At 48.5% G+C, this 26,131-nt stretch overlaps 1 protein-coding gene across 2 annotated transcripts in view; it reads left to right on the top strand.

Annotated features, from left to right (window-relative positions):
• TCF7 (transcription factor 7) overlaps nucleotides 1-26,131 on the top strand; it is a gene marked incomplete at its 5' end in the record, with an annotated part of 1,449,389 nt that overhangs the window by 878,639 nt on the left and 544,619 nt on the right. The gene's annotated exons all lie outside the window — the stretch shown is intronic.

A 26,131-nucleotide genomic window follows, 5' to 3' on the forward strand; every position in this document is an offset into this window, starting at 1 on the left:
GTTTAGCGCAGACTCTGAAACGCGTTGTGAAGCCATTTCCGCCATCTTGCCCTTTCTTCAGCCCTGACGTCCGACGCCCCCCAGCCTCCGCCTCTCGGTCTCCTGTCCACCCGGAAACACAGTCAGCCGGCACGACTGTCTGCTCCCAAGGCTCCCCTGGACCCACCCTTTCATCACAGAGCTGCTGACGACCCGGACACATGCAATACCTCTTACTGTGATGGGAGTTACTATGTTTTTATCTCTGCAATAAATTTTAACTTGCACTCAAGGGGGCACCAGGAGTGCTCAGGTGGCCGAGGAGGTGGCCGAGATTCTGACTTGGGCCGAGGCACATGTTCCGTCTATCTCCGCTGTTCCCATTCCGGGAGTGGAGAACTGGCAGGCGGACTATCTCAGTTGTCAGTCCTTGGATCAGGAGGAATGGTCCCTGCATCCAGAGGTGTTTAGTCTCCTGTGTGCCCGGTGAGGGACTCCAGACGTGGATCTGTTTGCGTCTCGTCTCAACAAAAAGGTGGACAGGTTAGTGGCCAGGGCTTGAGATCCTCTGGCCGACGCCACAAACGCGTTGGTGGTTCCATGGCACCGGTATCGGCTGTTTTATGCCTTTCCCCCCCCATTCAACTGTTGTCCAGGTTCCTCCGCAGTTTGGCGTTGGAACAAGGGCAGGTGATTCTGGTGGCCCCGGACTGGCCTCGTCGGTCTAGGTACACAGACCTCGTAAAGCTGGTGGTCGAGCATCCCTGGCGTCTACCTCTGATAGAAGATCTGCTGTCTTAAGGGCCGATATTCCATCCTGCTTTACGGTCTCTGGCTTTAACGGCTTGGCAGTTGAAGGCCAGATGTTGAGAGACAATTCCTACCTTGCTGAGAGCTCGTAAGGCTACCTCCAGGAAGATTTATTGTCACGTACCTGGTAGGTGAGCCTGACGTGTAGAGGAGGGCCTCTCGTACAACTCCGGCTCGTGGGCCTCTGATAGTAAGACAGCGGCCACAGGAGCACGGTGACGTAGGAGTGCCTGTAATCAGTCCAGTAGTAGCATGGCCGCAGTGAGCGGGCTGGTATGAGACTGCTGGAAGCGAGCTTGCTGGGCTGGAGTTGTAGCAGGCCGGATGAGCAGGGTGCAGGGTAAAACAAGCTGGGTAGGTAATGGTCGGGCAGGAAGGACATAGACGATAGGCAGCAGAGTAATCGGGTCACAAGCCGGGTCGGTACCAGGAGAGCAGCAATGCAGGATCAACAGGCAGAAGCGAAATCCAGAAGACAAGCCAGGGTCAGGGTAGGAAGCAGACAAGCACAGGTTAGAGACAACAAGCCAGATCAAGATCAGAAGTCACAGGAAGTCAGGAACAGTACACAGGAAGCTGCAGACCAAACAGCAATGAATCCATGCAGAGAGTCCGTTTAAATAGCCAGCTTGGCGCCATCTAATGGCGGGAAGTTCTAACTACCTTATGGACCAGACTTCTCTGACATTTATCATCGTACCTGGAAGGTGTACATTGCCTAGAGTCACAAGGGTTGCATCCCCACTCCTTTTCAGTGGCGCGGATGTTGGCTTTTTTGCAGAAAGGTGTGGAACAGCATTTGGCGTTGGGCACGATTAAAGGTCAGGTGTCGGCCTTGGCCGTTTTCTTCCAACGAAATCCAAGGGAATTGGCGACTAATTCCCTGATTCGCACCTTTATTCAAGGGGTGCGTCATCTGGTTCCTCCGCGGAGGGCTCCTTTGCCTCTGTGGGATTTTAATATGGTTTTGTCCGTTTTGCAAGGACCTCCCTTTGAAAATATCAGAGGCCTCTCTCTGCCTTTGTTGTCCCAGAAGGTTGCTTTTCTGGTGTCTATCACCTCTGCGCGCAGAGTGTCTGAATTGGCGGCTCTGTCCTGCCGTTCGCCTTATCTGGTCGTTCATAGGGATAAGATTATTCTGCGACCCAACCAGTCTTTTCTCACTAAGGTGGTGTCTGCCTTCTACCTCAATGAGGATATTGTGTTGCCTTCGCTTTGTGCGAAGCCCAAGCATCCCAAGGTATCTGCTTTGCATTCATTGGATGTGGTTCGGGCGATCAGGGTTTACCTGTCGGCCACTAAATCTTTTTGGAAGTCTGATTTCCTGTTTGTCCTTCCTGAGGGACCTTGGAAGGGTTCAGCTGCGTCCGCCAAGGCTGGCCCTACCATGGGTCCCACTGGGTTCATTGGACCCAGGCAGCACTTGAAGAGGGGCAGCAAATTGATTTTTTTTCCAGCAGTTTTGTGTATCATTGGTTTTTGGCGCGTTACAGGCGGCATTTCCCCATCACATACTACCGGCCGTAGTGCAAACTAATGGGTATGAGGAGGTGGAGTGTGTCCTCTGGGGAATGTCCCTCTCGTGATTGTGGTGTGCGCAATGACGTCAGACATCAGCGCACTCCATCTCACTTAGGGCAGGCTGGATCTTCTAGGGCTGAGGACAGACAGTGGGTGTTTGGTGGACTGGTCCAGTGGTGAGTTATGGAGGAAGATAACAGTATATAAATATAATATAAATAATAAAAATAAAATAATGGATGTGGGGGCCTTTTGGGGGCGTGATTTTTTTATTTTTTTTGGGGAGGGGGGGCACCATTTAATTCTTGGACAGCATGATGTCTTGGGCCAGCCCTGGCGTCCGCTGCAACCATTTCCAAATGGATCAGACAGACTATTGTGCCTGTGAGGGCACATTCCACTAGAGCTATGAGTGCCTCTTTGGCTTTTCGCCATCAGGCTTCAAGCAGCGACCTGGTCGTCGGTGCACACTTTTACAAAATTCTACAAGATGGTCGTGATGGCATCCTGAGATGCTTCCTTTGGCCACAAAGTTTTACATGCTGCTGTTTGTTGAAGAGATATGCTTTTCTCTTCTTGGGTGAATTTTTGTTTTGGGGTTGGCTCTTGGTTGAGCTTCTGTTGCACGTTGCCACTTTGTTGGTTGCGTCTCTTCCCACCCCTCACACCTGCACTGCTTTGGGACATCCTAATCATGATGAAACTTGGAAGGGCTGCGTCTGCGTCTCTGACATAAGAGAAAATAGAATTTTTGTAAGAATTTACCGAAAAATTATTTTCTCTGAGTCCTCTGACAGACGCAGCCCCCGCCCCTCTATTTTGGGGTTGGTTGTCTTTCTGTACTGCTTGCTACGATGTGTCTAGGGGTAATGTCTGAAGGGACAGCCCCAAAAGGTGTATCTAGTGAAATTTTTTTTAATGAGGTTTCACTACCTAGCCTGCTCCTGCAGAGGGCGCCATTACCCAATTGTGATGAAACTTGGAAGGGCTGCGTCTGTCAGAGGACTCAGAGAAAATAATTTTACGGTAAGTTGTTACAAAAATTCTATTTTTCTTGCCTCCGGGTCACAAGAAAAAGGTAAATAATTCAGGTCTTCTGAGGGTTCCAAGAAGCCGTGTTCGGGGAAAGCAAAGTCCGGCCAGTCTGGACTTGCAGACAAGTCCACGTCTGCATGAAGGGGCGCCCTCACCAGATTGTGGGGTGGGGGGGGGAAGGAGAAACGGGTTCACAAACTGATCCCATCTGGGTACAAGATCAAATTCTGGTCTCGCTCGTGGGCAGGTTCTTCCCATCCAATCTACGACTATCCCCAGTCCAGTTAAGGGACTTGCAAGGGGCAGTACACGATTTGCTGTCGCAAGGACTGATTGTTCCTTTCAGGAAGGTTTTCAAGGGCTTTATTCAAACCTTTTCACCGTGCCCAGGAAGGAAGGCAGGCAAGGTGCGTCCCATCCTGGAACTCAAGGCCCTGAACTGCTCTGTGTGGGTACAGAAGTTTTGGATGGAATCCATCCGCACAGTAGGGGCATCACTACCCCAGGGTGATTTCTTAGCCTCCATAGATATGAAGGACGCTGTCATGGACTTCATGTCTGTATTAGAGGTCAGACTTCACTTCTGGTTCCTTTTATCACCTCTCCTTCCTGTTCCTGCCCCACCCCAGGTCATCACAGGAAGTCTATATTAACCAGTGCACTGCATGTCTGCTTTGCTGTTCAACAGTGTTTGTTTCTTGTTTCCTCTCTGCCGTGTGCTTGATCTACCTACCGACTTTGGCTTGTCTCTGACTATTCCTGTTTGCCTGTTACCCTGACCTTTGGCCTGTCCCTTGGTTACCCTCGTCTGCCTGTTACTCGACCTCGGCTTACCCATCACCATTCCGTGTGTCCTGATTGGCTGCTTCCCTTCTCTCCCTACGGAGTATGACCCGGGGGACCCCAGGGGCCGCGACCTGGGCCCAGCTGCAGCCAAGTCCATCCTCACCACTAGAGGCTCTGGTGAACACCTGCTGGGTCTTAGACTCCGCGCCCTGGGGAATCTTGGGCTCACGTTCCGGTCCATCCGCAGCAGTCTATCGGGTTCACTACCTTGCGCTGCACCCCTGCCTCCAACAGGGTGCAGTTGTCACCTGGCCACAGGTGACCTGACAGACGCATATCTACACATCCCTATTTACGCTGGATACCAGCGGTTTCTTCGCTTTGCGATTGCAGAGGAGCATTATCAATTTGTGGCATTGCCCTTTGGTCTCGCCTCAGCTCCCAGAGTGTTTACCAAGGTCTTGGCGCCAGTATTGGCATTGCTGCGCCAGCGGGGAATTGCGGTACTGGGGTACCTAGACGATCTCCTATTGAGAGAGGACTCTCCTTTAGTCTTGTTGAGGATACTCTGCGGGATTTCGGTTGGAACATCAATTTCAAGAAATCCGCACTGACACCTGCCTTGAGACTGGAATATCTGGGCTTGACTCTGGATTCAGCCTTGGCCAAGGTGTTTCTTCCCCCGGACAAGCTGCAAAAGTTGCAGGAGGCGATTTGTTTGTTTGCGAACAATCTGTTTTCTCTTCGAGTTTGCATGCGGGCCTTGGGTCTGATGGTTTCAACCTTCGAGGCGGTTCCTTTCGCTCAGTTCCATACCAGACCTTTGCAAAGAGAGATTTGTGTCAAATAGAACAAGGATCCAAAGTTCTTTCTTGGACTCTTTCGGTTAAGTCACAACACAAAGTCTGCTCTGTTGTGGTGGATTTAGTCTTCAGCACTATGCCAGGGCAAGTCCTTCCTCCAGTTGTTTTGGACGGTGGTGACCATGGATGCCAGCTAGGGCAGGGTGCCGGGGAAGCTCTGTGCCCAGGGTACCTGGACAACGAAAGAGACAAGACTACCAATAAATGTTTTGGAGCTCAGAGCAATAAAGCTTTGTTTGAGCCATTGGACGACTTGTCTGCAAGATTGTCCGGTACGGATTCAATCAGACAACGCCACGGCTGTGGCTTACATCAGTCACCAGAGGGGCGGCAAGAGTGTTTCGGCAGCCAAAGAGGTGGCCGAGATTCTGGCCTGGGTGGAAAAACTCATTCCAGCCCTCTCTGCTTTACACATTCCAAGTGTGGAGAACTGGCAAGCAGAGTCGTCAGGTGTTGGATCAAGGGGAGTGGTCCCTGCATCCGGAGGTGTTTCATCTCGCATCAACAAGAAGGTTCAGAGATTCATAGCCAGGTCTCAAGATCCTCTGGCCGACGCCACATACGCTCTGGTGGCTCCTTGGGGTCAGTTAGGGCTAATTTATGCCTTTCCTCCCTTGAAACTCCGGTTGAGGCTTCTGCGCAGGATGGAGGTGGAAGGTATTCCGGTTTTTCTGGTAGCTCTGGACTGGCCTCGCTGGTCTTGATAGGCAGACCTAGTAAGGTTGGTCGCTGTTGCTCCTTGGAGACTTCCTCTCAGGGAAGATCTGCTGTCTCAAGGTCCGATCTTCCATCCTGCTTTACAGTAGCTGGCTTTAATGGCATGGCTGTTGAAAGCCAGGTTTTGAGAGATAGAGATCTTTCTGATTCTGTGATTCCTACGATATTGAAGGCTATGAAGTCGCCTTCTAGGAAGATATATCATCATACGTGGAAATCGTATATTTTATGGTGTGAATCACTGAAGGTGCAGCCTCGCTTATTTTCGATAGCTAGGGTCTTGACCTTTCTGCAGAAAGGAGTTGAACAGCAGTTGGCTTTGGGCACGATCAAATATGTCGGCTTTGGCTATACATTTCCAACGCTCCTTAGCTATGCATTCTTTGCTTCATACCTTTATACAGGGAGTGCGCCATATGGCTCCTCCGAGAAGGTCCTTCCTACCGCCGTAGGATCTCAATTTGGTATTATCTGTTATTCAAAGGCCTCCTTTGGAGAACATTTGGGAGATTTCTCTGCTTTCATTGTCCCAGAAGGTTTCTTTCTTGGTGGCCAGCACTTCCGCTTGCAGAGTATCACAACTGGCGGCGTTGTTCTGCCACTCACCTTATCTGGTGATACATAGAGATTAAGTGGTACTTTGACCTAATCAGTCATTTCTTCCTAAGGTTGTTTCTGATTTTCATCTGAATGAAGACATAGGGCAGAATGAATGCAGAACAAATCCCAAACATTCTAAGAAATTTGTTTTGCACTCTTTGGGGGTCTATCTGGAGAGCACTGAGTCTTTTGGAAAACAGATGCTCTTTTTATCCTTACCGAAGGATCTCGTAAGGGATTGGCTGTGTCTGCGGCAACCATATCCAGTTGGATCCAGCGGACGGTAGTTCAGGCTTTTTTCACTGAAGGGTCAGGTTCCTTCTTTCCCGGTGAAGGCGCATGCTACAAGAGCGCTGAGTGCCTCTTGGGCTTTTCACCATTAGGCATCGGTGCTGCAATTTTGCAAGGCGGCAACCTGGTCGTCTGTGCATACGTTTACAGAATTCTACAAAGTAGATGTGTTGGTATCTTTGGATGCTTCCTTTGGCCACAAGGTTTTGCAGGCTGCTGTTTAAAGAGAACTGTTTTTTTTTTGTTTTTCTTTTAGGGTGTATTGTGTTTTTAGGTTGAGCTCCAGTTGTTCCTGGTTGAGCTCCATGTTACCTGGTTGGCTAAGTTTAGCCTTTGGGGAGTTACGTTTCCATTTGCGTTGTCTTCCCACCCCTCATGAATATACTGCTTTGGCTTCCCACCCCTCATGAATATACTGCTTTGGGACATCCCTATAGTCTCTGACTAGATGGAGCTGCATCTGTCGAACGATCGAGAAAACTGGATTTTTTTAAGAACTTACCGTAAAAAAATCCTTTTCTCTGAAGTTCATCCACAGATGCAGCACCTGCCCCTCTACTTCTGAGTGAATGGGGGTTTTTCTATTTTAAACACTGTTTTTTTTTTTTTTTTACAGAAGTCTTGTAGATCTTCAGGAAATCTCAGTTTTACCATCCTTTCATCCTACTAGGCAGGAAGGGAAACCCCAACTGTATTGAATGTTATAGGCACATCTGTTCGAATAAAGGTTTAAGGAGTCGTTTTCTTGCTAACGTGTTAGACACTAAGTCAGTGAATATCTGGTGGGTTGCTCCTTCATATTTTAGCGGTGATGCTCCTCTCAACCTCTCCCATCTTCGTGCCATTTCTTCATAGTGCTGGAATCTCACTATAACATCTCCTGAGGTTTTGGTTGCCACGCTTTGAGGTCTCCTAATCCTGTGCACTCTTTCTATTTTCATTGTCCGTTATTGTTCTACCTATCAATGGGTTGAACGCTTTTTCCATTATGTCTGTTAAACCGTTAAACCCTCTTTCTGCGATACTTCTGATATTCAAGGAATTCTCAGATTTTTCCATCTATTTTGATTTTCCTGGCCTTCTACTTTGTGCCACACATTCCTTTGTTCCATTTGTATGTTTTTCATTTGTTCTTTAAGCTCTGTTATTACTTGAATATGTGTATCCAGTCTCCCTTCTGTTGCAGAGTGCGATCACTGGGTGCAGCGGAGTCCATTCAGATCAGACATTGTGGAGTAAACAGGAACTGGCTTCTTTATTGGAACATAAACACAGATTACCTTCTCATGGTGAGAAAACACAGACAGGAAGAGATAACCAACAAGTTCAGTACAGTGTACAGGAAATGACAACACATCATAGAGAATGCATAGCATATCACTTAATATTAGCGACATCTACTGTCCTATTTGTGAACTGCAGTTTATCGGATAAGCTGAAAGCTGTTGTATCTCCAACACCTTCTGTATCTTCTTCTCTTGACAATATCTGTCCCAGGTCTCCATGTAACGTTGCCATATCAGTTTTAGGAGCATGTTCTAATTTTGTCAACATGTCAGCAATTTCTAATTTTGTGGGCAGCTGGGAGTTTAACCTTTTTTTTCCTCCATACTCCTTGTATCAATATCCCTATCAATCTCCAACTCTTCTTTTGATTGATTTTGAAATACTTGTTGTGACGAGACCAATCTCGCCACTGGGCATTGGAGAAGCCTGGTTGCTCGCCTCCTGCAAGGTGACTATGGACCCTCTCATCAGCCCATGCTAAACGTAAACCCCATGGCAATTTGACTGTGTTTGTGGCATCTGAGCGCTGTTTGGATATGTTGAACGCTCAGATCCAGGCTATCTGGGGATGGGTTGAATGTGGGGGTTCTGTTCAGTAGACTGGGAGTTATGCATTTTTGTGTCTTTTTGTGTTTCTTTAACCATGTGGCTAATGGAGTCTTGCCTCTATCCTGGAAGCTAAACCTTATTCCTGTAAACTGTAAGGCACAGGAAGTGCACTGCTAATATGGTCATTCCAGGAGGTTCTGAGGAGACGGACTGTCTGAGGTGGCTCTCCATTCACCTATTGTCGGGTGTGCTAAGAGATGTATTGACACTCAGAGTAATGTGTATTGAGGGCTCGTTAGGGAACCATTGTTCGGTGTCTGGCATTGTGTACATTGATTACCCCCTGGGGGCTTCTGTCTCCTTGCACATGACAGTCCTTCTGGTCAAGCTATCTGACCAATCACTGCTGACTCATTTTCAAGCCCTCATTTGCATGGCCGGAGAGGACCTTATGGGGAACTGCAGGTACTGTGCAATTGACCAATGGGAAAGCGGTTGTTGGGGGAAGGATGTTCCAAATTCTGTATAAAAGTGTGCTGTGTTCTTCCAATAAATGTTGTTCCTGTTTTCTCTGTCGCTCATTGACAGACGCAGTCCTCTTTGATTAATATCAAATTGGGTTATACTGCCCTCTACAGGAGTAGGACACTAAGCAGAAGAAAACGTTCTGGCCACACCTTAGGGGCAGTCCCAGAAGGTATATCCTCTCTCTCTCTGCTACAGGATGTCAGTTTTTTTCTGTCTAGTCAGGAGTAAGGACCTAAGTTCCTTGCTGGGATCTTCGGTCCTGGCAAGATTTTTTTTTTAGATAAATCCTTTTTAGTTAGCTTTTTTTCTCCAGTTGTTCCTGTGAGATCTTAAAGCAATTATGCCGGATCTGGGCAACGGGCTGGATGTTGAGGTCCAGTGGTCACCCCAGCCGGCCTACAAGCGTGTGCAGATTCCAGCTCCGCGCTGGGTCGGCCGCGATACATTCAAACAATTATGCCGGATCTGGGCGACGGGCTGGATGTTGAGGTCCAGTGGTCACCCCAGCCGGCCTACTAGCGCGTGCAGATTCCAGCTCTGCGCTGGGTCGGCCGTGACACATGCAAGCAATTATGCTGGAGCTGGGCGACGGGCTGGATGTTGAAATCCAGTGGTCACCCCAGCCGGCTTGCGAACGCGTGCAGGCCCTAGCTTCGCGCTGGGTCGGCCGCGACATAGTCCCACTGGCGGGGACTGGCCCTGCGAGTTAAACATCTCGCCAGGACGCCTACGACCAATCTGTATTGGAGTTGCGGCGTCTGTGTTGGCCGACAGCCCCCCAGCCACGGTGAAGAGGGGTTCTGTCAGGAGTTTGGGCCCGCCGGTTTCGGCTCATAATCCCGGGTTCCCCTTTATCCGGTAAACATACTCCTCCTATCTTCCCCACCGATATAAGGTTGGTAAGTAAGACCTGTCCTGTAAAGATTCCAGGAGGCTTGGTTCAAGAGCTTACTATCCTGTAAGTCACGACAAAGGTGTAAAGGTGGAGTATGGGGCCGCATTACTAGTAACTCGGTCATACAGTTTGTCAAGACACTTACCGTTCAATCGCTAAGGTTGTCAGGGGCACGGAACAACATCCCTTCGAGATTGTCAGGGATGGGGATGGCACCGCAGGCATTCTCACTGTCAGATACCTACCGGTGGTTCGGTCGCTGCAGCATGGAACACTGGCTTTTGGAGCGATCGGTCGGCTGCAGCATGAACCCAGGACGCCATCAGGCATCAGTCTAAAGGGGTCAAGTAATGGGGCCGCGGGAGTTGCCGATGTAACTCGGTCGGCTGCAGAGCGGTCACGGCGTGCGGAGTGCCATGCTATCGTGGGCCACGCGGGGCCGCCATTTTGGCGTAGCCCAGATGTCCCTGCTATGGCGGCGGCCATCTTGGATCCACCCAGACTCGTGGAGCAGCAGTGGGAGTGCCGGAAGGGGCGGGGCCGCTTCCTTTACCTGGGTAAATCAATCCACAAGACTTCCTGTCCTGTAAAGACAGCGCTGAGAGCAGTTCCATAGGAACTTCTGTGCATCAGGTGGTGAGCCTTGGGGGTATCTCTTCTCTCGCTGAGGGGGCTCCTAAGCAAGTGGTCACTGAGGGGCGCTTTTGCGCTGAGGGATTACCTTAAAGAGAAAAAGTTTTTTATTTAATTGCAAATTTTGTCATTTGTTTGCTGACAGGTGCCTGGCTTTGCCATGGACCCTGCGAAGCATGTATCCCCACCTGATCCCCTCAAGGTGGCCACGGGACCCTCCAACTCTCCACTCACTATAGATGCATTATCATCGGTCCTGGAGTCTTTTGTATCCCGGGTGGAGGTGGCCTGTCAGGGACGGGGGGGGGGCGAAGAAACGACCCCCGCCTACCCCTATTTCATCTGACATATCAGATACAGATTCTGAGCCTATCGCTGCGGCTGCAGGTCCCTCTTCGGGGGCTTGTGTCTCGGGTACCGTCTCCTCAGATAGTGAGGAGGACGTTTCTGCTTCTGCCATAGCACAAGAAGAGGCGTTGGTAGATGCACTAATTGTGTCTGTCCGAGAAACCTTAAGACTTGAGGTTACACCGGCAGAGGTAGCTGATACTGAAATTCCTTTTGGTACTCTCAAACCTACCAAGATGGCAAAGGTGTTCCCCTTGCCCAAATGTTTTGGTAATATAATTAAAGAGGAATGGGGTCGTCCGAAACAAACCCCTGGTATTTCCAAACGGATTGCTAGGCGCTATCCGTTTGAGGAATCTCTACTTAAGAAATGGACGGTACCACCATTGGTGGATTCACCGATTTCCAGACTAAATAAAGCTACTGTTATCCCATTGGAGGACGCTCCGTCCTTTAGGGATCCGGTGGATCATAAGGTGGAAGCGCTATCCCACTCCATTTTTTCCCTGATAGGGTCAGCCTTTAGGCCAGTGATTGCAATTGGTTTGGTTTCACAAACATTGACAGAATGGACCAAGTTTTTACGCCGTGACCTAGAGGGGAGAAGTATCCCCCCGGCAGTATCGGACTTGCTGGAGCAGATGATACAAGGGCTAAAGTTTGTCTGTGACGCCGCTCTGGACGCCACTCCATTATTGGGGCGTGTATCAATTTCAGCAGTGGTCCTTGTGTGTTGTGGTTAAAGTGCTGGTCGGCGGATCAAGGTTCCAAAAAAGCTTTGGCTAATCTCCCCTTTCAAGGGAATCGCCTGTTTGGGGCCACCTTGGATGAGATTATTAAGGATCTCACTGGGGGCAAAAGCACTTTTTTGCCACAGAATACTAAGGGTAAAGGACCTAGTCAGAGACGGGGGCCTTCCTTTTCCGCTCATAAAAAGTTTTTTCGCCCCGCGGGGGCAGGCGATAAGTCAAAGTCCTCCAAAGCCCCTCCAGGGGGTTTCAAGGGGCGCTGGTCGGGTAAACAAAAGTCTGGCTCTTCCAGAGCTGAAGATAAGACCACTAAACCCTGAAGGTGCGCCCCCACCCATATCTGGGGTGGGGGGACGTCTTCACCGGTTTCCGGATCCATGGCTTTCCAGAATCCCGGACAAATGGGTTCGCGAAGTCATATGGTCGGGATACAAGATCGAGTTTCGATCACTTCCACCGGTGCGATTCTTCCCTTCCATTATTCGACTATCCCCGGATCGCTTAAAAGCTTTGCGGGGGGCAGTAACGGATTTGATGCAACAAGGAGTGGTGGTCCACGTTCCTTGGACAGAGCGTTTTCAGGGGTTCTATTCAAACCTATTCACAATACCCAGAAAAGAGGGCAAGGTGCGTCAAATTCTGGACTTAAGAGCACTCAATCTTTTTGTCAGGGTACAAAAATTCAAGATGGAGTCCATTCGCACAGTAGCGCGTCCCTGCATCAGGGTAATTTTTCTGGCATCCATAGACATCAAGGATGCCTATCTTCACATTCCCATTTACGCAGGACATCAGCGTTTCCTGGGTTTTTCCGTAGGAGAGAACCATTATCAGTTTGCAGCGTTACCCTTTTGTCTCGCCTCGGCTCCCCGGGTCTTCACAAAGGTGTTGGCCCCACTTTTGGCGCTGTTGCGACAGCGAGGCATATCGATTCTAGGTTACCTAGACGATCTTCTGCTTCGTGCGGAGTCTCCGCAGGCTCTGTTGCTAAACTTGGAGATCACCATGATCTCTTTGCAAGAGTTCGGGTGGTGGTGGTGGTGAACCTGCAGAAGTCATCTCTGGTTCCCAGCAGGAGGCTGGAATATCTGGGTCTAATTTTAGACACATCCCTGGCAAAAGTGTTTCTCCCTGCGGAGAAACTCCAGAAGATTCAATCAACTATTCAGTTGTTACTGTCCGTCAACTGGCCTTCCCTTCGGACTTGCATGAGGGTCCTGGGTCTGATGGTGGCTTCCTTCGAGGCAGTACCATTTGCCCAGTCCCATACCCGAATCCTTCAAAAGGAGATTCTTCTCAAATGATTTCTTCACTCAGCCAGCGCTGTGTGGGGTTTTGGGGGATCCCTCTCCTGTGTCACTTTAGGGTGCTTGGAGGTACAGACACGTGCGGCGACCGCTGCGGGGTTAAAAACTGCCGGTCTGCCATTTTAGGTGTGGGCAGCATGTCTGGCTTCACTGTGGGTGCTTATACAGCCTTGCGGCGCCATCTTGTGTGTGGCAAACGATCGTTCCAAGCACATGTCGGCGGCCATTTTGCCGAAGCCTCCCATTACTTTACATAGGCATCCATGTTTCCTTAGCCTGCAGCCTCAGTTCAGTCTCTGGCGGTGACATCACTTCCTTCCTTCACTCAGGAGCGACCGACTGCGGTGGTAACACACTTGTGGGGCTCTGTTCTGCTGTCCTTCTCTCCCTCCCTTGTGCAATCTTCCTGGCTTTCAGTTTGTCCCTGCGGGGGGTCTGTGTTCCACAGTCTTTGTAGCGGTGTGCTGCGGGGTCCGCGGCGCGCTTAAAGGGTCAGTACCTTAAAAAAAAAACTTTTTTGCAATGGAATCCCAGGACAGCAAATTCCCTCCAGCCTTGGTGGGGGATTCAAGTTCCTCTGAATCCTCTACCCTGACTAATTTGGCTGCTGTAGTGGCGACTTTGGTGTCCAAAATGGATGTGATGATGACTGAACGTGCTGCTAGAAAAAGGCCTAGGATTTATTTTTCTTCTGATTCTGAATGTGACATGGTTGCTGTAGGTAGCGTTCCCCTTTCAGGGTCTCGCTCTTCTCAGGACCCGCAAGAGTCTGAGGGGGAGGCGGAGGTTACAGGGGTGGATGAATCCCCCCCCCCTGGGACGCTCGAGGAACGCACAGCTATGGATGCGCTGATTTCTGCCATTAAAGAAACACTACATTTAGAGGATGAGCCCATTCCTCCGGGCATTGTGTCCTCTTTTGGTACACACAGGACCCGCAAGACGGCGCAGGTTTTTCCTTGCCCCGCTGAGTTTCATCACACTGTGAATGAGCAATGGTGCAATTTAAAACACACCTTCACGGTGCCCTAAAAGGTTTCAACTTCTCTACCCTTTTGCGTCTACAACGGTTGCACGCTGGTGTGTGGCTCCTCAAGTGGATCACACTGTAGCCAGATTGAACAAGGCTACTCTGGTTCCCACCGAAGATTCTCCGGTATTTAGGGATCCTACGGATAGGAGGCTGGAATCTCATGCCCGCCTCACCTACATGGATTGGACCAAGGTGCTCAGATGCACTCTCGTGGCTGATTCTGCCCCCCCACTACCGTGGACATGGTGGACCAGATTTATCAAGGGGTTATGTATCTGTGTGATGCGGCGTTAAATGAGGTCCCATTGGCTGCGCGCCTGTCCAGTGTCGTGGTGCTTTACCGTCGACTGATATGGTTGAAGAGCTGGTCGGCTGACCAGAAATCCAGAAAGGCGGTAGCTGATATTCCCTATGTGGGGTTTCGCCTTTTTGGTGAATCCCTGGATGAATTGGTTAAGGGTGTCACTGGGGGCAAGAGCACTCTGCTGCCCCAGAATCCTAAGGGCAAGTTTTTCCACGGCAAGCGGGGTCCCGCTTTTAAACCTAATCAGGGGTCCTTTGGTGTCTTCAAGGCACAGTACAAGGGGAAAGCCTTCAAGGGCCAGGGTGGCCAGAGAAAGCCCTGGGCCGGCAAACAAAAATCCAGCCAAGCTGGTGCGGCGGCTCAGTCGCCTCTGCCTGAAGGGGCGCCCTCACCCGTTTCAGTGGTGGGGGGACGTTTGTGCGGTTTCCTCCAGCCTTGGCTGCTCCGTGTTTCCGGACAGGTGGGTTCAAGAAATAATTTAAACAGGGTACAAGATCGAATTTCTTTCACGGCCGGCAGACAGATTCTTTCCCTCAAATCTTCATTTGACCCCAGGGCGGTTTCAGGACCTGCATCAAGCGGTACAGGATTTCCTCGCTCAGGGGGTAATCATCCCAGGTGCCTCATCGGGAAAGGTTTCGGGGGTTTTACTCGAATCTGCTCACTGTGCCAGAAAGGAGGGCAAAGTGCGTCCGATTCTGGACTTGAAAGCTCTGAACCGCTTCGTGCACATTCGAAAGTTCCGCATGGAATCGCTCCGCTCGGTGGTGGCCTCCCTGAGTCCAGGAGAATTCCTGGCCTCTATCGACCTGAAGGATGCGTATCTACACATCCCCATTTTCGAGGGTCATCAGAGGTACCTCCGGTTTGCTATCGCAGGGGATCATTATCAGTTTGTGGCGTTACCTTTTGGTCTCGCTTCGGCACCAAGGGTCTTTACCAAAGTGTTGGCGCCTGTTCTGGGACTGTTGCAGGCACAGGGCATCGCGGTCTTGGGATATCTGGACGATCTCCTGTTAAGATCGAGTGCCAGTCAGAGCCTGCTACGCAATCTGTCCACTACGGTCCAGACGCTCCAGGAGTTCGTTTGGACCATCAACGTTCAGAAGTCTACCTTGTCGCCTTCGGTTCGTCTCCCGTATTTATGAATGGTTCTGGACTCTGCTCAAGCAAAGGTGTTCTTACCGGAGGACAAGCTCCGGACGACCCTGCAGTCCGAGGTCAGGTCCCTCAGGGACAACGAATCCTCGTCGCTCAGGACCTGTATGCGGTCCCTGGGGTTGATGGTATCAGCCTTCGAGGCGATACCATTTGCACAGTTTCACACGCGGTCTCTCCAAGCGGAGATCCTGGCCAGGTGGGACAGACTACCTCAGTCCTTGGACCTGAGAGTGTCTCTGAGTCGCCAAACCAGAATGGATCACTTGTGGTGGCTTCAGTCTCCGGCTGTTTCGGAAGGGAAATCCTTCCGGCCGTTACTATAGACGGTGATTACCACAGATGCCAGGGTGTCGGGCTGGGGTGGCGTCCTGGGCAACCTATCTGCCCAGGGCACTTGGTCGGAGGAGGAATCCTCCCTTCCGATAAACATATTGGAATTGAGAGCGATCAGGCTGTTCCTGCTCCACTGGTCGGATCGTCTTCAGGGCCGTCCTGTACGGGTGCAGATGGACAATACCACTGCGGTGGCGTACATCAACCACCAAGGGGGCACCAGGAGTGCCCGGGCGGCCCAGGAAGTGATCAGTATTCTGTCTTGGGCCGAGACTCATGTCCCGGCGATATCGGCAGTTCACATTCCGGGTGTGGAGAATTGGCAGGCCGATTATCTGAGCCGTCAGACCCTGGACCAGGGGGAATGGTCCCTGCACCCGGAGGTTTTTCAAATGCTGTGTGTGAAGTGGGGATCCCTGGATGTGGATCTGTTCACGTCTCGGCTAAACTACAAGGTGGAAAGGTTCGTGGCAAGAAGGCGTGATCCTCTGGCAGGAGCCTCGGATGGGCTGGTGGTGCCTTGGCATCAGTATCGTCTGATCTATGCCTTTCCTCCGATTCAGTTGTTGTCCAGGTTCCTCGGAACAAACACTGGTGATTCTGGTGGCAACGGACTGGCCACGCTGGTCCTGGTACGCGGACATCGTTCACCTGGCCGTCGAGCCTCCATGGCGGCTGCGAATGTGAGAACATCTGCTGTCTCAGGGACCGATCTTCCATCCTGCTTTACAGTCGCTGGCTTTAATGGCATGGCTGTTGAAAGCCAGGTCCTGAGAGACAGGGGTCTCTCGTCAGAGGTCATTCCTACTTTACTCAAGGCTAGAAAAGCCTCGCCTGGTAAGATCTATTACCGTACATGGAAAGCTTATTTTGTCTGGTGTGAGTCCAGGGGTTTCTCTCCTTGTTCATACTCGGTGGTGAGAGTGTTGGCTTTCCTCCAGTCTGGTGTGGACCAGCGCCTTGCGTTGGCCACGATTTAAGGGCCAGGTATCTGCACTGGCTGTTCTTTTCCAGCGCCCTGTAGCGTCTAATTCTTTGATTCGCACATTTATTCAAGGTGTGCGTCACTTGGCCCCTCCTAGAAGGGAGCCCTTACCTCCATGGGACTTGAACTTGGTTCTGTCCGTGTTACAACGTTCTCCGTTTGAAAACATCAGTGAAATTCTGTTACCTCTGCTGTCCAAATAGGTTGCCTTTCTGGTGGCGATCACTTCGGCTCGCAGAGTGTCGAAGTTGGCGGCGTTGTCTTGCTGCTCCCCTTACCTGGTGGTTCATAGGGATAAGGTGGTCTTGCGACCTAACCCGTTATTTCTTCCAAAGGTGGTTTCGGATTTTCACCTCAATGAGGACGTTGTTTTACTTTCGCTCTGTGCGAATCCTAAGTGTCCTAATGAGATTGCCTTGCATTCTTTGGATGTTGTCAGGGCGATCAGGGTTTACCTGTCGTCGACTGAATCCTTTCGAAAATCGGATTCCCTCTTTGTCCTTCCTGAGGAACCTCGGAAGGGTATGGCTGCGTCTGCGGCGACCATTGCAAAATGGATCAGACAGAGAATTGTTCAGGCCTATTCGTTGAAGGAACGGGTACCGCCATTCCCTGTCAAGGCGCACTCTACCATAGCAGTGAGTACGTTCTGGGCCCTCCGGCATCAGGCTTCAGTGGCCCAGGTGTGCAAGGCTGCGACTCAGTCGTCGGTGCACCCCTTTTCAAAATTCTACAAAATTGATGTTCTGGCATCAGCTGATGCCTCCTTTGGCCGCAAAGTTCTCTGTGCGGCTGTACCGTAGGGGACCCAGGTTTTGTTTGGGTCCCTGGCTGTTAGGGTTGTTTATCCCTTTGGTTATTTGCTTTCCTGGGTTGTTGCTCCTGTTGAGCTTTTTTGCTGTCCAGTGGGTTCCCTTGCTGTTCAGTAAGGTTCCTTTCTCTGATGTGGGTACTGCGTTGCCTTTTCTGACGGTTGCGTTTCCCACCCCTCATGTCTACACTGCTTTGGGACATCCCCATTGGTGAAGACTGTACGAGTGGGCGGCAACTGTCGGAGGACGTAAGAGAAAACTGAATTTTTGTAAAATCTTACCGTAAAATTCCTTTCTCTGAGTCCTCTGACAGTCGCCGCCCCGCCCCTCTTTTGGGGTTCTTATTCACTTAACTGCTTGATACCAAACTGAGTTGGGATGGCTATTGCAGGGGGGTATTGGACCAGTGGGACAGCCCCCATGGGTGTGTCTATGTAAATGCTTTTGTTTTAACAAGTCTTTTGCCTAGCTACTCCTAAGGAGAGGAAGTCAATACCCCATTGGTGAAGACTGTATGAGTGGGCGGCGACTGTCGGAGGACTCAGAGAAAGGAATTTTACGGTAAGATTTTACAAAAATTCAGTTTTCCACTTCCAGATTTTATTGCACCCTTCTTCCACTTCTCTCATCCAGCCACACACTTCCTCTTCTGTTATAGTGGTATACAATACTACTGTCAAGACTGTAGGCATAAGAAGTGGTTTTGAGGAGTAAATTTAACAAGAGGTCTATGTCTGTGCCCGTATTGGCTGTATGTGTTGAGGCTGGCTTAACCAAAAAACAGCATATATACAAAATGTTTCTGTATAGATCACAGAAAAAAGGTTACTTAGTCAGCAATAACATAGCGGGCTCTGAATAACGTGAACATAGATATTTATATTCATAGATTGGGGTTTGGGATATCTCCTAGTCATATTTCCCGTTCTCTTTAGTGACTACATACATAGATATTTCGGTACTTAATATCCTCACATGCATACTTAAGGGTTAAATATATATATACCATACAGCCATCTATCAGTATAGATATACATGATAAAGCAAAATGACCCCTGATCATGTAAAATGGTATCCATACTAAGTAAAAATCAAAGAGGATTTTACCAGGGACTCAACTCAACTTGATGCACTGTATGTGTAATTACAATAATGAACAAGTTTTGAACTTATCATAATTGACAATACTGCACCTTTCAGTTGTGATCAACAATGAATGATGTCCCAGATTAATGTACCTAATATACGATTGACAGTAAACGGGCAACCAAAATAAGACCCATAAAACAAGATTATACCGACTTTAATACCAATGAAGTCATGACAGTACTGAAATTGCAGCAATACCTTCTATGTCAGTTATAGTCATTGCCCCACTCCGTAAAGGACAACAAATATCTATGTATGTAGTCACTAAAGAGAACGGGAAATATGACTAGGAGATATCCCAAACCCCAATCTATGAATCCCCAGATCAATGCATCCCCCAAAAAACAAAAAATAATATCGATGTTTCATAGCACACAATACATGACCAATGAAAATGGGGCAACCAACATCCGATGACTCAACTACTAACTATACTTCCCAGCCATGCCCTCGCAGCAACAGATGTGAGGAAATTAACATCAAGAAACTCCCTCATCACAGATTAACCCAGAGTCAGAACAGCTGAGAAGACCCAGATAAAAGGGACCAGCCGACTGACTCAAATCACGTCCAGACGAAGCTACGCGATAGGAAGCGAAACGCGTCGACGTCATAGCCCGGCGGCACATCTCTCCATCACTCCCACCAAGCATCGGACGACTAGGACTACCGAGGAGAGCGGAGACCGAAGGCGGCACGAAACAGACAGCGGGAGGCAGGTGCACTGCTCAACAGACCAGCGGAAAGGTAAAAAAAGCACTTGTTAGACCGGGGTGAAGAAACGGCTTCATGCCGTCAGAGCACGCAGCATCCACCTCACTACACTGAACCGACATACCACACATGCGGTCAGCGGGAAACATATATGCACAGCTCTGCAAAGTCCCCAGCACTACCTTATATCTCCACACCACCTAAACAGGATATATCAACTGCAACCACGAGCAACATCTCACCGACGAATAGGGGTGAAGAAACAGCAATACGCCGTCAGTGATTAAGACACACAAGTCAGATCCCTGCATAGTCCCCGGATAGGTAGATGAACTCGGCTCAATGGAGAAACATAAGGTAGAAAGTATACCAGTATACCCTCATACCACAATAACATTTAACTTTATCCGAGCAACACCTGGCCACCTAGGGGTGAAATAACGGTAATACACCGTCAGTGATCAAGACATTCATGTCAGATCCCTTTGTAAGTCCCCGTTAGCCATAACAACCTATGAGTGTTACATCACCATAAGGCAACAAAAACAATTATTCTGTTTCACCCAGCTGCCCCCTGACAGGATTACTCCCCAACCCTCCCTCCACAACAAGTGTGCCAACAACACCACTTCAAGTGGTTTTCCTGGATCCAACAAATAACACTAACGGTAAAAATACAGTGACCAGACCTAGCAACGACTGATTGCCCACAATGGAGTCCCTTTAAGAAATACTAATACTGCAATTGCATTTGATTGATTATATACATAAGTGCTTATATATATCTGCCGGCCGGTTTTCTGTCACTTTGTTTTTTATGTTAAATTTGTCTTGTTTCTTGTCACTGCACTGATTGTATTTACCAACTTATTTTACCTTGCACGGTTGTAATTATACCCCGAGATTTTTACCAATAAATATCTATGTTCACGTTATTCAGAGCCCGCTATGTTATTGCTGACTAAGTAACCTTCTTTTTTCTGTGATCTATACAGAAACATTTTGTATATATACTGTCAAGACTGGAAGCCTGCAAAAATAAACTGGCCTTTCTTTCCGGTCCATCTATGTTTGCTTCCCAATTGCACTAATTAGCATGTCAGAATCATTTAGTGTAAAGGTGTGAGGGCTTTCATTATTTTGTATTCTAATCTTTTGTCCCAAACAAATGTCACTGTTGGATTAACATTGTGAATTCTCTCCTGCCTTGGTGTTGGAATGTGGAACTTCAAAGGCTGCTAATATATTGCAGAACTTGGCTGTTTGCTGGTATGATCACTGCATAAATGATTTACATTTAAGCAGTGTGGGACTGATTACTGTATGGCAATTTGTAAACCAAAGGTCCTCTCTGGAAGTGACTGAACGGACATTGGTTGTGCCTCTCAAGTTCAAAATGTGTGATATGACCTAAAGCTGCCCTGAGAGAAGGCTGCTTACCTCTCCTGAAAATGCTAGCTGCCTTGTAATGCTGGCCTCTTTGATACCTTGAGTCAAATACCCGTAACAAATATTCTGTGCTAAAATAAACCGAAAGGAGCACACATATGCCATGTTTGTAAGGGAACATACAAAAAAATTATGGTTGATGGCATGCACCGCAGGCTTTTTTTTTTTTTTTTTTAAACAACGGAACCATAGGAACGATGTGTAAGTAGTTAAATAGGATTTTTCTCTTTCATTCATTGATGGACACAGCTCCAGAATCTTCTTGACCCTTGGGTTATGCTGCCCCCTACAGGAGTAGGACACTAGGCAGGAAAAAACTTTACCACGTCTATGGGGCAGTCCCAGGGGTTATACTCCCACTTCCTGCTATAGGCACTCAGTTTTTTCTGCCTGGTCAGGAGTAAGGACCTAGTTCCTTGCTGGGATCTCTGGTCCTGGCATTTTTTTTTCCTTTTTAAATGGAATTTTTTCCTTTTATTATTTTCTATTCCTGTAAGAACTAAAATCAACTGCCGGACTGGGTGTCGGACTGGATATACTAGATTCTTTATGTCTCCTAGTTCGGCCAGTGAGTGCGACCAGACCTCAGCTCCGCACTAGGTCAGTCCCGACATAGCCCTACTGGACGGGGGGCTGGCCGGTGAGTTAAACATCTCGTGGGGACACACAGACCTGGCCACGGCCTGAGTCGCAGTGTGCCTCTTGCCTCCTTCCCACATAGCGTCCCCCCTCATTGATCGGAGTCCACCTGGGACCACCCCCCATTTACTTACATCTAGCTCCCCCCCTACCCCCGGAGTGGCCATACATGTCTGGGGGTGTCGAGCGGGTGATGGGGGCCAGGGAGGCCTCACTGCTGGCTGCTAAACAAGTGTCAAAAGAACTCAACACACAGCCATTAATGTCTAAACCACTGGCAACAAAAGTAAGTACACCCTAAGTGACCATGTTCAAATTGGGCCCAATTAGTAATTTTCCCTCCCCGGTGTCATGTCACTCGTTAGTGTTACAAGGCCTAAGGTGTGAATGGGGAGCAGGTGTGTTAAATTTAGTGTTATCACGCTCTCTCTCTCATACCGGCCACTGGAAATTCAACATGGCACTTCATAGCGAAAAAACTCTGAAAATCTGAAAAATGAATTGTTGCTCTACATAAAGAGGGCCTAGGCTATAAGAAGATTGCCAGGATCCTGAAACTGAGCTGCAGCACAGTGGCGAAGACCATAACAAGACAGGTTCCACTCAGAACAGGCCTCGCCATGGTCGACCAAAGAAATTGAGTGCACATGCTCAGCATCATATTCAGAGGTTGTCTTTGGAAATTAGACAAACGAGTGCTGCCAGCATTGCTGTAGAGGTTGAAGGGGTGGGAAGTCAGCCTGTCAGTGCTCAGACCATACACCGCACACTGCATCATATTGGTCTGCATGGCTGTCATCCCTGAAGGAAGCCTTTTCTTAAGATGATGCACAAGAAAGCCTGCAAACAGTTTGCTGAAGATAAGCAGACTAAGGACATGGATTACTGGATCCATGTCCTTTGGTCTGATGAGACCAAGATAAACTTATTTAGTTCAGATGATGTCAAGCGCGTGTGGTGGCAACCGGGTGAGGAGTACAAAGACAAGCGTGTCTTGCCTACAGTCAAGCATGATGGTGGGAATGTCATGGTCTGGGGCTGCATGATTGCTGCCGGCACTGGGGAGCTACAGTTTGAGGGAACCATGAATGTCATCATGTACTGTGACATACTGAAGCAGAGCATGATCCCCTCCCTTCGGAGCCTGGGCCGCAGGGCAGTATTCCAACATAACGACTCCAAACACACCTCCAAGACGACCACTGCCTTGCTAAAGAAGCTGAGGGTAAAGGTGATGGACTGGCCAAGCATGTCTCCAGACCTAAACCCTATTGAGCATCTGTGGGGAATCCTCAAATGGAAGTTCGAGGAGCGTAAGGTCTCTTAACATCACTCAGCTCCGTGATGCTGTCATGGAGGAGTGGAAGAGGACTCCAGTGCAACCTGTGAAGCTCTGGTGAATTCCATGCCCAAGAGGGAGTGCTGGAAAATAATGGTGGCCACACAAAATATTGACACTTTGTGCCCAATTTGGACATTTCCACTTCGGGGTGTACTCACTTTTGTTGCCAGTGGTTTAGACATTAATGGCTGTGTGTTGAGTTATTTTAAAGGGACAGCAAATTTACACTGTTATGCAAGATGTACACTCACTACTTTATATTGTAGCAAAGTGTCATTTCTTTAGTGTTGTCACGTGAAAAGATATAATAAAATATTTACAAAAATGTGAGGGCTGTACTTTTGTGAGTGCTTGTTCACTAGCAGTGTGTGTCGTGTGAAACATGTCTACCATCCATTTTGCTGTACCTTGCATCCTTGTTTAATAAAGCCTTTCATCGTGAGCCATCGCTTGGTGTACGGCCATTTCTTTTGTATTCCCTCTCAGAGGTTGCGGGGCCCTCTGGTTCCCAGGCCACTCTGTCTGCTATGATGGCGCTCCTAGAGTCATTAGAGTCTAAGGTATATATGGTCCTGCAACACAGGACAGGCAAACCCCCCCCCACCTTCACCTGCATTCCTCTGTCTCCTCAGATTCATCGGTTGATCTGGCCGCCGCGGACATGAGTATCCCTACTGGGTCTGCCTCCACACACCTTCAGTGCTCTGATAGTGATAATAATTCCTGTTCCACTATGGCCGTGCACAAAAAGGCGCTAGAGGATGCACTGGCTGTATCAGTGAGGGAAACTTTAAAACTGGAGTACACAGCTGCTGCTGCTGCATCGGAGACACCGGTACATTTTGGTACCCGCAGATCCTCAAAGGTATTCCCCTTTCCCACCTATTTTGACAAAATTATCGCGAGTCAGCTGGGTTTCCCTAAATGCACTGTCGGCGTGCCTAAGCCTTTCGCTAGGAGATATCCCTTTGAAGAGTCCCTATTAAAGTTGACAGTACCACCTGTGGTGAATTCTCAGGTTTCCAGGTTAAATAAAGCCACCCTTCACACGGCGGGGGACTCTGCATCTTTTGAAGACTCTTTTGACAAGAGAGATGAATCTCTGGTCTGACATCTTTTTACCATGGCCGGTTCCATCCTTAGACCAGTGGTTACAATAACTTTCCCAGACCTTAACGGAATTGGCAAAGCTTTTGCTCCGGGATTTGGAAGAGGAAAAGATTCTGGAACAGACCTGGCGGACCAGTTGGTCCAGGGTTTGCAGTTCATCTGTGATGCCTCTCTGCATGAGGCTCCCATAGTCTGCAGGGCATCTGTAACAGTGGTGATCCTTCGGCGCATGATATGGCTCAAGTACGGGCCAGTGGACCAGGTTTTCAAGAAGGTCCTCTCTGATCTCCCTTTTGTGATCGCCTGTTAGGAGCTTCCATGGTATGAGATCATTAAGAGTCTTACAGCGGGGGAAATAATACTCTTCTCCTGCAGGCTACCAGGTGCAAGGAGTCTCATCCCAAACGTTGGCCTTTCTTCTCAGTTCATAAGCGGCCCTTTCGTTCATCAGGATCTCAGGACTGTTGCAGAGTGCGATCACTGGGTGCAGCGGAGTCTATTCAGATCAGAAATTGTGGAGTAAGAGGAACTGGCTTCTTTATTGGAACATAACCACAGATAGCAAAGATGTCACCTTCTCATTGTAAGAAAAACACAGACAGGAAAAGGTAACCAACAAGCACAGTACAGTGTACAGGAAATTACAACACATCATAGAAAATGCATAGCATATCACTGAGCATTAGCGAAATCTAGTGTCCTATTCGTGAACTGCAGCAGGTAATAGGCTAAGCTTAAAGTTGTTGTATCTCCAACACCCCTTCTTAACAGCTAAGGCTTAAGCTGGATACACACTATACAACTTTTGTTGTCAGATTTCCTTTAGATTTACCTTTTCTATGTAGTGCAAGGGCCTGCCTGATTGCATACAAATTGAAAGTGTTTAGGTTTGACCTCATATTATATGTTTTTGGTAAGTCTGAAGGAAAAAATCTAAAGAAAATTGTATAGTGTGTATGGCCCTTTAGTCTATTAAACCCATCTTCTTTGTAAGCCTTGAGTGTCTTTAAGCGGTCAGAGGCTTTGTAAGGATATCTGCTGTCATATCCTTGGTTGAGCAGTAAAGTAACTCAAGAAGACCTTGCTCTTGAAGATCCCTAAGAAAGTGGAACTTCACATAAATGTGCTTGGTTCTTGAATATGTCCTTCCGTGCGTGCAAGTGCAAGGCATCCTTGATTGTCCTCATAGATTTCTGTTGGTCCCAACTGTGGTTGACCCAAGTCTGTTAATAGCTGTCTCAGCCATATAACTTCTTGGCTTGCCTGCGCTGCAGCAACGTATTCTGCTTCAGTAGACGACAGTGAAACAGAGAGTTGCTTTTTACTAGTCCAACTGATGGCACCTCCTGACAGAAAAAATAAGTAGCCACTTGTAGATTTCCTGTCGCTGGTGTCTCCTGCCCAGTCAGCATCCACATATTCTGTTGAGGTGCTTTCATTACTTGCTGGTAACTTTAACTTGTAGTGCGAAGTCCCTTTGAGATAGCCAATGATTCGCTTTATAGCATTTCAGTCCTTTTGACTTGGCATCGAAACATTTCTGCATAGGATTCCAACAGTTGCTGCAATGTCCGGCCTTGTAGCCGTGGTAAGATACAGAAATTTCCCTATTGCCTTCCTGTATTGAGTATTGGTAGGTAATGGGTTATTTTGGCTATTCATCTCCTTTAGCTAGTTGGTTTGCATAGGAGACTTCTTGGTTCCATTCCAAATGTTTCAATTATTTTTTGTTTTTTGTGTCTTTGGTTCAAAAGAAAGCTGCCATCTTCCTCTCTCTCAATCTGGATGCCCAGGTAATTCTTTATGTTGCCAAAATCTTTGGTGTTGAAGTTCTGATTTAATTTTTCTGATATTTCTGCTTTATCCCCTTCTTGTTCAAAGAAAATCAGGATATCATCCACATAAATAAGCATATAGACCCATCTGTCTGCCAATTTCTTTGTGTATAAGCAGGGGTCTGCTTTACTCCTCAGAAAGTTTTGATGTGTAAGCACTTCATTTATTTTTATATTCCACGCTCTGGCTGCTTGCTTTAGACCATATATACTCCTGCAAAGTTTGCACACTAGGTCTGGCCTTTGTTCATCTTTGAACCCTGGCAGCTGTTCCATGTAAATTTCTTCTGTTAGCTCGCCATGTAGAAGCGCAGTTTTCACATCAAAATGTTTCACTTGCATTTTCCTTGTGACGGCTACTGTCAGT

This window comes from Pelophylax lessonae, assembly GCF_965119305.1.
Source record: "Pelophylax lessonae genome assembly, chromosome: 4".
Classification (NCBI taxonomy): domain Eukaryota; kingdom Metazoa; phylum Chordata; class Amphibia; order Anura; family Ranidae; genus Pelophylax; species Pelophylax lessonae.